This window comes from Chiloscyllium plagiosum, unplaced genomic scaffold (genome assembly GCF_037043375.1).
Source record: "Chiloscyllium plagiosum isolate Xiang-an unplaced genomic scaffold, Cpla_swu_hap1 HiC_scaffold_42, whole genome shotgun sequence".
Lineage (NCBI taxonomy): Eukaryota > Metazoa > Chordata > Chondrichthyes > Orectolobiformes > Hemiscylliidae > Chiloscyllium > Chiloscyllium plagiosum.
The window spans coordinates 38431958-38442632 of NW_028270180.1; the positions used below are offsets into that span (position 1 = coordinate 38431958).

The 10675-nt window shown below is 40.7% G+C and overlaps 1 long non-coding RNA gene across 1 annotated transcript; it reads right to left on the reverse strand.

Annotated features, from left to right (window-relative positions):
- Positions 1-3553: 3553 nt before the first annotated feature.
- On the reverse strand, positions 3554-10288 carry LOC148137579 (uncharacterized). Its single transcript, XR_015754178.1, has 2 exons — positions 9465-10288; positions 3554-6402 (listed from the first exon to the last, which is right to left on the reverse strand). It is a non-coding gene; the product is annotated as an uncharacterized LOC148137579 (long non-coding RNA).
- Positions 10289-10675: the final 387 nt, after the last annotated feature.

Below are 10675 nucleotides of genomic sequence, written 5' to 3' on the forward strand. Positions count from 1 at the left end.
TCCAACTTGTCCACGCCTAAATTTAAGAATTCTGGCAGCGCTCCACGAAATTGGAGAATCATTGCAAGGAACTACTGAGGATCTAAAATTTGAATTTAGACAACAATTATATGTAGATTTTTATTTAACACAAAATGGTTTCTCAATGTAAAAGAATGATATGAAATGGCCTGTGAACCTGTACTGCTGATTTGCAGAATTAAGCTGAAATTCAAAGACAATAGAGTTTTCATAAAATGAATACTGACGCATTAATTGACTATTCGAACTAACCTTCAACTGATACATTGCATGACAATTTACATAAATAAGATTTCTTTTCCAAGGAATGCCATTGGATCAGCCTATTGTCAATTATGTCTCCATATTACAGATGGTTGGACTTTTCTTGACATTAAGAACCCTTTTCCAGGAAATATCATTGGATTAACTTGCAATAAATCATATCACCTTATTATATGTGATTGGTCTTTCATGTCATTAGGGCTGTACGATCTCTTAAAAAAACATATTAAAAATGTTTAATTTTCAAATGTAATTGCGCGACTTCACATGGAATACAGAAGCTTTAACCTCTGTGTTGCTGGATAAAATTTCATCAAGGTGCCTTAATTCAATAAACTAACGACCACTGCTTTTTGAACAGACCATATTCGTTGATTATTTTGACCGATCTCGAATCAAGAGGTCATAGATCTTCACAGAATGGTACAAAGACAAGCCGGAGTGAAATCTGGGAGAGGTATTAGTTATTTATGATCAGCAGGATGTTGCACAGATAAGCAGGAATAAAATCTGTTTGAGGTAATAAATGTTTATGATCTGTAGGATGTTAGAGAGACAAGCAGGAATGACAGCTGGAAGAGGTAGTAGTTATTTATGGTCTGCAGGATGCTACCGAGACAGTCAGGAATGTAATCTGGAAGAGGTAATAGTTGTTTACGATCGGCAGGATGTTACTGAGACAAACAGGAATGCAATCTGGAAGAGGTAATAAATAGTTTATACTCTGTAGAATATTACAGAAGCAAGCAGGAATGTCATCTGGAAGAGGTAATAGTTGCTAATAATCTGTAGAATGTTACAGAGACAGGCAGGAGTGAAATCTGGAAGAGGTAATAATTGTTAATGGTCTGCAGAATGTGACAGAGACAAGCGGGAATGAAATCTGGAAGGGCTAGTAGTTGTTTGTGGTCTACAGGACATCACAGGGACAAGCCGGAGTGAAATCTAGAGGAGGTCATAGACGTGTATGGTCTGCAGTATTTTACACAGACAAGCAGGAGTGAAATCTGGAAGAGGTAATAGTTGTTTATAATCTTCAGCATGTTACAGAATCAAGCAGGAGTGAAAAGTGGAAGTGGTAATTTTTTTATGGTCTGGAGAATGTTACAGAGGCAAGCAGGAATGATATCTAGAAAAGGTAGTTGTTGTTTATAACCTGCAGGGCATCACAGGGACAAGCAGGAATGAAATCTGGAAGAGGTAATGGTTGTTATAATCTGCTGGATTAGATTAGATTACTTACAGTGTGGAAACAGGCCCTTCGGCCCAACAAGTCCACACCGACCCTCCGAAGAGCAACCCAATCAGACCCATTCCCCCACCACCTAACATTACGGGCAACTTAGCATGGCCAATTAACCTGGCCTGCACTTTTTTGGACTGGAGGAAACCCATGCAGACACGGGGCGAATGCGCAAACTCCACACAGACAGTCACCGGAGGCGGGAATTGAACCTGGGTCTCTGGTGCTGTGAGGCAGCAGTGCTGACCACTGTGCCACCATGCACGCCCACAGAGACAAGCATGAGTGTAATCTGGAAGAGGTCATTCGTGTTTATGGTCTTCAGGATGTTACAGATTCAAGCAGGAGTGAAATCTGGAAGAGGTAATAGTTGTTTATAATCTGCAGGATGTTGGAGAGATAAGCAGGAGTGACATCTGGTCGAGGTAATAGTCGTTTATGGTCTGCAGTATTTTGCAGAGACAAGCAGGAAGAGGTTCCATTTGTTTATAGTCTGCAGAACGTTATAGACACAAGCAGGAATCAAATCAGGAAGAGGTAATACTTGTTTGTGGTCTGCAGGCTGTTACAGAGACAAGCAGGAATGCAAAATGAAAGTGGTAATACTATTTTATGGTCTGCAGGATGTTACACAGACAAGCAGGAGTAATATTTGTTTATAATCTGCCGGATGTTACCCAGACAGTCAGGTGTGAAATCTGGAGGAGATAATTTTTTTTCGGGACTGCAGTATTTTACAGAGACAAGCAGGAATGAAATCTGAACAAGGTAATAGTTGTTTGTGGTCTGCAGGGTGTTATAGACACAAGCAGGAGTGACATCTGGAAGAGATAATAGTTGTTTATGGTCTGCAGTATGTTACAGAGACAAGCAGGAATGAAATCTACAGGAGGTCATAGATGTGTATGGTCTTCAGGATGTTACACAGACAAGCAGGAGTGAAATCTGGAAGAAGTAATAGTTATTTATAATCTGCAGGATGTTGCAGAAGTAAGCTGGAATGTAATCTGGTAGAGGTAATAGTTGTTTATGGTCGGCAGGATGTTACAGAGACAAGCAGGAGTGAAATCTGGAAGTGGTAATACTTTTCTATGGTCTGGAGAATGTTACAGAGACAAGCAAGAATGAAATCTAGAAGAGGTAATAGTTGTTTATCGTCTGCAGGATGTTACAGAGACAAGTTGGAGTGAAATATGGAAGAGGTAATAGTTGTTTATGGTCTGCAGGATGTTGCAGATGCAAGCAGGAGTGAAAAATAGAAGAGGTAATAATCATTTATAATCTGAACAATGTTAAAGAGCCACATAGGAGTGAAATACGGAAGAGGTAATAGTTGTTTCTGGTCTGCAGAATTTTACAGGGACAAGCAGGAATGGAATCTGGATGAGGTAATAGCTGTTTATAATCTGCTGGAAGTTACAGAAACAATTCGGACTGAAATATGTCCGAGGTAATTTTCATGATCAGCGTGATGTTACAGAAACAAGCAGGAGTGAAATATGGAAGAGGTAATAATTGTTTATGGTCTGCAGGATATTACGGAGACAAGCAGGAGTGAAATCTGGGTGACGATATAGTTGGTTAGGGTTTAAAAGATTTTACAGGGACAAGCAGGATTGAAATCTGGAAGAGGTAATAGTTGTTTATGATCTGCAGAATGTTACAGAGACAAGCAGGAATGAAATCTGGAAGAGATTCAAGTTGTTTATAATATCCCAGTTGTTACAGCGACAAGCAGGAGTGACATATGGAAAAGGTAATAGTTGTTTATGATCTGCAGGATGTTACAGGGTGAAACAGGAGTGAAATATGGAATAGGTAATAGATGTCTATAGCCTACCAGATTTTACAGAGACAGTCAGGAGTGAAATCTGGAAGAGGTAATTGTTTTTAAGAGTCTGCAGGATGATACAGTGACAAGTAGGAGTGAAATCTGGAAGAGGTAATAGTTGCTTATTGTCTGCAGGATGTTACTGTGAGAAACAAAAGCTCACTCACTTTAATAATTTCAGTCCGAGACAAATATCTGAATAACAGCTTCTTTTTTATTTATACACCTATAGGTGGATGCCTTGTCTCAACACCAGGTAAGGTAATGAGAAAATGCACACTAAATCCAACAAACTCTCGAAATTTATACAGTTTGAATCCCCATATTTTTCCTTATTCCATTGTCTGTTCCCTGCTTCGCTTACGTCACTCATTTCCTTAAGACTGATCCCACAACTTCTGTTTATCCTGTTTTGTCCGTGACAAACTCTTATCTCTGACTCCCATAAGGGTGTTTGACGTCAGTCTATTATAGATTATTGATTAGGCATATCTTTTCTTCTATCAGCATCTATTTCCATCCAGAGGCCACTTTGACCTCTCTAATTAGGGTTTGTTCCTGTGTCTCCGAGTAAGGGGGAAACAGATGCTTTCCTGTTTGCCCATATATCCACCATTGTTCTGTATTCATGTCTCATGCTCACATATCCTTTCTTTTTGCTGAATATGTATTTTCTCATTCCTATTCTGTATCAGAATTTATACTTGCAGAAATAACATTAATTCATTTATATCCCACAATTTCCCCTTTTTCTTTTCATTACTATCTGTTATCTTCTGCATTTTTGTCTCTTTTTTTTTTTTAAACATTGTTCCCAAAATTCGCAAGCATCATTTCAGAGATTTCATCCAACTTAGTCTCACTCATCTCCTTATTATTTAGTTGATAAAGTTCCTCTGTCTGATTCCCCTCAGGGGCATTCGTTTCATCAAGGCTGTTTCAATCAGCCTCTGGGTGAGCCCTCGTATACAGGGTACGATACAACAGCCAATGGCCACCAATACCCCGACTACTACTATCAGGGAAGTAAGGATAGAAACCACCACCCCCTTCCATTTTCCAAACCAGGATTCAAGCCACCCTGTGAGAGATGTGTCTACTCCTGAATTCTCAGCCAGTTCCTCTGCTAAGGTAGTCAATCCCCGTAAGGCCCGAGTAATTGAACCATCAGGCGCAGTGTTATTAGGAATAAAGGTACAACAGCTTCCTCCTAACATCACACATACACCCCCTTTCTCTGCTAAAATCATATCAAGGGCTATTCTATTTTCCCATGCCATCCTACTCGTCGCATCAAGCTGTTCTGATATTCCTTTAACCGCCTTTCTTGTATAATTTATAAATCGCTGTTGATTATAAAAAAATGTAATTTATCCAGTCTACATTTTTATTAATTGTTACCCACCAAAAGAGAGCTGACTCAAAGCCTGCTGCAATCTCGTTACGAGCCTTGAATTCAGGTACTCCCCTAGGGACTCCTACCGAATCAAGATAAATCCTGTCATCAAAAGAATTATCTAACAGTAATCTCTTACCCCTTCCCTTTTTCCCTACTATCTTTTCCTTCTCAAATGCCAGGGTAAATGGAATTGCCAATTGTACAATTGCGCATATCCCTTTCCAATCCGGAGGTAGTGTGGGTCTCAATATTTTTCCTCCACAGTACCACCACAGATCCGCTCGGGGAACCTTTAATGCTGAGTAGTTTCCTCCCTTCTCCGTTTCGGTAACATTCTTAATCTCTGTACACAATTTCAGCTCCCCCAAATCTCTCGACCGACTCGTACCTCGCCTGTGCACACATGACGTGTGATTTCCAACTACGGCGGAAAATGTGGGGGGAACTTTTGCATCTTTCTCCTCCAAGGGAGGGAACATCAGAGATAGGGAGGTACAATTCCTATCATTCCATGCAGTCTCATCCTGATACAGGGCTATCATACATTTCATGCCCTTCCTGTCTCGCTTCCACCCAAGCGGAAAGGGAACCACCTGGGCCACTGACCTACCGGAGGCACATGCATAGCAATTGCTTTTGTTCAGACTTTTTACAGTATACTTTACCCATTCAACCCAGGCATTTGCATCCCCGTACCCAGTCTCTATCTCGATGGTCTGTTTCAAATCCTTTACCTCTATAATTTTTACTACTGTAGGATCATTGGGAGGAGTGAAAGGTTGTATCTCATTACCCAGTAATTCTACCCATTTTTCCCTGTCCTATGCTAATTCGAAAACAACAGCCCACAAACTCCTTCCCATTTGCTTTCATTTCAATCCCAAATGTTTCATTTAATTGTACCTCATAAGTGCCACCTCCCAAAACCGCTCCGTGCCATGTGGTTTTTCTTATCGTTAAATATATGGGGTTACACTTTTTATCGGGACAATCGGTGCTGGTCGAAAGGGGGCCCGGTGTATTGTGACAAGACCATTATACCAGGTACCATCCCCAAGGCCATCCCCATAGGACTTAAGATGTATCTCTGAGTTGCGGTATTGTCTCTGATTAGCTACATTCCCACAATTTACTAAGCTACATATATCAGTGTCTATTACTTGTGGATTATCAGACTCAGGAACCATTAATAATACATATGAAAATGATATGTGACAAAATCCTAATACCAAGAGGGCTAGCATCATAACTCTAAGCATTCCCAGTATTCTGATCATTATGCTAGAACACAAAAAGGCTTAATATACAATCTTACAGAAATAATCCCGCGCTCGCGTCGCCACTGTATAGTCAATTACTCAAAGTCTCTTTAGTCTGAGTTTCAGCGGGTCTTGTGTTGATTCGGCCGTCCAGACTTCTTCCTCAACTGGAGGGTCCACTGGCCCTTTGATCCGAGTATAATGAGTCCAGCCTTTTTCCGCCGTCCTTATTGCCGTTTCAGTAGTCAAAAGAGCCTGATACGGCCCTTCCCAGTCTGGCTGCAGCTTAGTCTCTGTCCATGATTTTATTAAGACCCAGTCTCTTGGCCGGATGGGATGAACAGCAAATTCAAGGGGCGGAGTCTGTGCCAATAGACCCTGTTTTCTGAGGAAAGATAAAGAGGAGGACAAGCCCAGTATATACTTCTTTAAAAACAAATCTTTAGTTTCGGGAATTGGCAATTCTCCCTGTGTTCCCAGATAAGGTAATTCAAATAAGATTTCATAGGGGGATAGTCCCAAATCTTTCCTCCGCCAAGGGACAAGCCCAAAAGGCATCCTTTAAATCTATCACACTAAACCATTTGTGGTCATGAGGGATCTTACTTAATAACGTGTAGGGGTTTGGCACCACTGGGTGCCTGATCTGTACTATTCGATTTAATGTTCTCAAATCCTGCACCAATCGATAAGTTCCATCAGATTTCCGTACTGGTAGAATTGGGGTATTATAAGGAGACATACATGGCTCCAACAAACCATCTCTAATCAGTCCCTCAATTACTGGCTGCAGTCCTCGTTTACCTTCTATGGAAATAGGATATTGTCGTTCACAGACAACGTCCCCTTTCCGTTTTAAATTTATTAAAAGGGGAGGGATCTGTAGTTTTCCACGATTCCCTACTCTAGCCCATACTATAGGGTCTATCTCTCTCTCTGCATCCTCTGTCAATATTGCCAGTTGTACAACTAATTCTTTTTCCTGAATTCCAATCTCCAGTCCTAAAAGGATAATTAGGTCTCTCCCCAGTAAGTTACTTCCTATATCAGGGATATACAGCAGTTCCCCTGTGATCTTATCCTTAGGACCTTCTATCATCATAGGTTCAAATACTGGAACAGTAAATCCTTCCCCTTTCACCCCCGAAACAGTAATTGACCGTGTAAACATTTCTACTTTCTTTGGTTTAAAATTCAACGATGACCGTGCTGCCCCGTATCTACTAGGGAGATTACCTCCTCCCTACACGGTCCCACCTTCAAGTTTATCAAGGGTTCCTGGTGGGCCCCCGAGGGCAGGAACCCCTGACACCCCTATTCTTCATCATAATTCATAAGCGGAATTGCCTTTTCTTCCCTTTGTAGATCAGGACACTCCCGCTTAAAATGCCCTATCTTTCCACAATAATAGCATCCTGCCTGTAGCGACTTCCATCTCTGCCCCTGTCGCTCAAACCCTCTATCAAATGTTCCCCCTTGTCCTCTCCCTCTCCCTCTCCCTCTCTGTCCTACATGCTGCCTCCTGCCACTCCGGTTGCTCACTATTGGTTCCATTCTCCTCTTAATTACCTCATCAACCGTAGCTACCATCATTTTCGCCTTCTGTTTTTGTCTCTCATCCTCCCTCTTTACAAACACTTTCTGTGCCTCTCTCAACAATTCATCTAATGATTTTTCGCTCCATCCTTCTATCTTCTGTATCTTTCTCTGTATGTCTGGCCATGCTCTTGTCACAAAATGTACTTTCAAAAGACCCTGTGCCACTGGGTCCTCAGGGTTCATTCCAGAGTATTTCCGCATTGAGTCCCTTAATCTTTGCAAGAAAGCTGAGGGAGTCTCATCTTTCTCCTGTCTAATTTCAAAGGCTTTAATCAAATTCTGTGACTTCGGAACTGCCTCCCTTATTCCTTTTAGAATCAGGTCTTTCAATTCCCTCATTTCTTCTCTATGCTCTGGGTTTTGGTTTTCCCACTGGGGGTCTCTGAGGGGAAACTTCATCTCTCCCTATCCAGCATCCCCATCTCCAATCGGGTGTTCCCTGTCCCATATTTTAATGGCAGTTCCTCGTACAAGTCCCCTTTCCTCCCCAGTAAATAATATATTCAAAATAGACATTAATTCAGCCCAGGTATACAGACTGGGCCCCAAAAATTGAACAATTTGTTCAGACAACCCCACCGGATCCTCAACCAGGACCTCCATTTCCTTTTTAAATGTTCTGACCTCCCCACTGGTGAGGGGGGCACTTACAAACCCAACCTCTTTGTCCCCTATGGGTACCTCCCAAAGGGGATAAGTCGTTACGTTCTTCCCCTTTTTCTTTTTTTTTAAAGAAATATTGCAATATTTCTAGCTCCCCATAACTTCAAACACCAATTCATCAATTCATGCTTGACTAACCTTTAAAGCCTGTTCATAACTTATAAATATATTTATATATATTTACGTTCATTTCTTCAGTATTTAATAGTTAAAATGCAAAATGCATACAGTTCCCAATTTTGCAATTCACTGTAATTACCCAGTTTTAGTCCTTTAATTTAGATCCAAAATTAGTTTTCTTAAATAGTCCTGACCAATCATTGCTCAATTACAATACTATAGGTCATAAAATAATCAGAGCTGCCTTAAAAGAATTTGTCTACTCAAGTTTAAAAAAACTTCTAATGCATGAACAATGGCTGAATCCAAGGTCACAGATATTAACCATAGAATTTTGCTTTTACTACAATCTAATGTTGAACTGAAACTTCAACTGTCCTCCATAAATCGCTTTTATGTAAAGATAAGAGATTAGTTAGAAACTGATAGTAAGGCAGTCATGATCTGTAAAAAGAACAGGAGTTATCATTCCTTTTTTTTTCATAATCACAATAGAATCCTTAACCTTAAAAGAAATCATGTTAAGTTTCCATAACAAAATCAGATTCGAAACAGTCCTGGAACTCAAGCTCCAGGGAATAAAACACAAACATTCAATCACCAACAAACAAATGTTCACTCAAACCAAATCACAAAGGGTTAAACTTCCTACCAGCTGTACAGCTCTTTACATTCTCTCTCTCTCTCTCTCTCTCTCTCGCACATTGACATATAAACTCAGATATTCACAAACCCAGTCTTCGTCCGATCTGTACTTTGGCCAGAAGACAGCGGGACGAAGAATGGAGTCCTTAGTCCATACAAAGCAACAATATTTAATCATCTTTCTCCCTTGTACAAGTATTATTTTGCCAATTTCCACAACATCCTGCCCAAAGGACTTTCCGGAGGAATGTTGTAAGGGACCCCGCCTCCATTTCCATTGCCTTTTCCTTACTTTGTTTCCCCGGAGGCTTTTTCCTAACCCAAAGCGCAAGCCATATTGAGTTCCTTCGTTAGTCCCTTATTAACTACTAAAACTCAATCCCGGCCACCAAGGCAATACTTAAAAGTCAATTTTCTTACCTTGGTCTGTGCACAGAGTTGCCTGGCCCCTTTTGTCACCGTATTTTCTATCGAGCTCCTATCACTGTCTGATTCAGATGTCTCTCTTATAGGATTCACATCAGTCACCCAAGGGAGCAGACCAAACCGGGACACGAGACCGCTCCTCAATGGGGAACGGGACGCGTCTTCCCAGTGTCCAAGGCCAGCCACTCCCCCCGGTGATGGAAGAAAATCCCGGACACGAGCCCCCAATTGTGAGAAACAAAAGCTCACTCACTTTAATAATTTCAGTCCGAGACAAATATCTGAATAACAGCTTCTTTTTTATTTATACACCTATAGGTGGATGCCTTGTCTCAACACCAGGTAAGGTAATGAGAAAATGCACACTAAATCCAACAAACTCTCGAAATTTATACAGTTTGAATCCCCATATTTTTCCTTATTCCATTGTCTGTTCCCTGCTTCGCTTACGTCACTCATTTCCTTAAGACTGATCCCACAACTTCTGTTTATCCTGTTTTGTCCGTGACAAACTCTTATCTCTGACTCCCATAAGGGTGTTTGACGTCAGTCTATTATAGATTATTGATTAGGCATATCTTTTCTTCTATCAGCATCTATTTCCATCCAGAGGCCACTTTGACCTCTCTAATTAGGGTTTGTTCCTGTGTCTCCGAGTAAGGGGGAAACAGATGCTTTCCTGTTTGCCCATATATCCACCATTGTTCTGTATTCATGTCTCATGCTCACATATCCTTTCTTTTTGCTGAATATGTATTTTCTCATTCCTATTCTGTATCAGAATTTATACTTGCAGAAATAACATTAATTCATTTATATCCCACATTACAGAGACAAGTTGGAGTGAAATCTGGTTGAGTTAATAGTTGTTTATAATCTGCAGGAAGTGAAATCTGGAAGAGGTGCTAGTTTGTTTATCACCTCCCAGATTTTACAGAGGCAGTCAGGAGTGAAATCTGGAAGAGGTAGTATTTGTTTATAGTCTGCAGGATGATACAGAGTTAAAAGAAGTGGAATCTGGAAGTGGTATTAGTGGTTTATGATCTGCTGCATGGTACAGAGACAAGCAGGAACGAAGTCTGGAAGACATAAAAGTTGTTTATTATTTGCAGTATTTTATGGAGACAAGCCAGAATGAAATCTGGAAGAGGTAATAGTTGTTTATGGTCTGCAGAATGTTGCAGGGTCAAACAGGAGTGAAATAT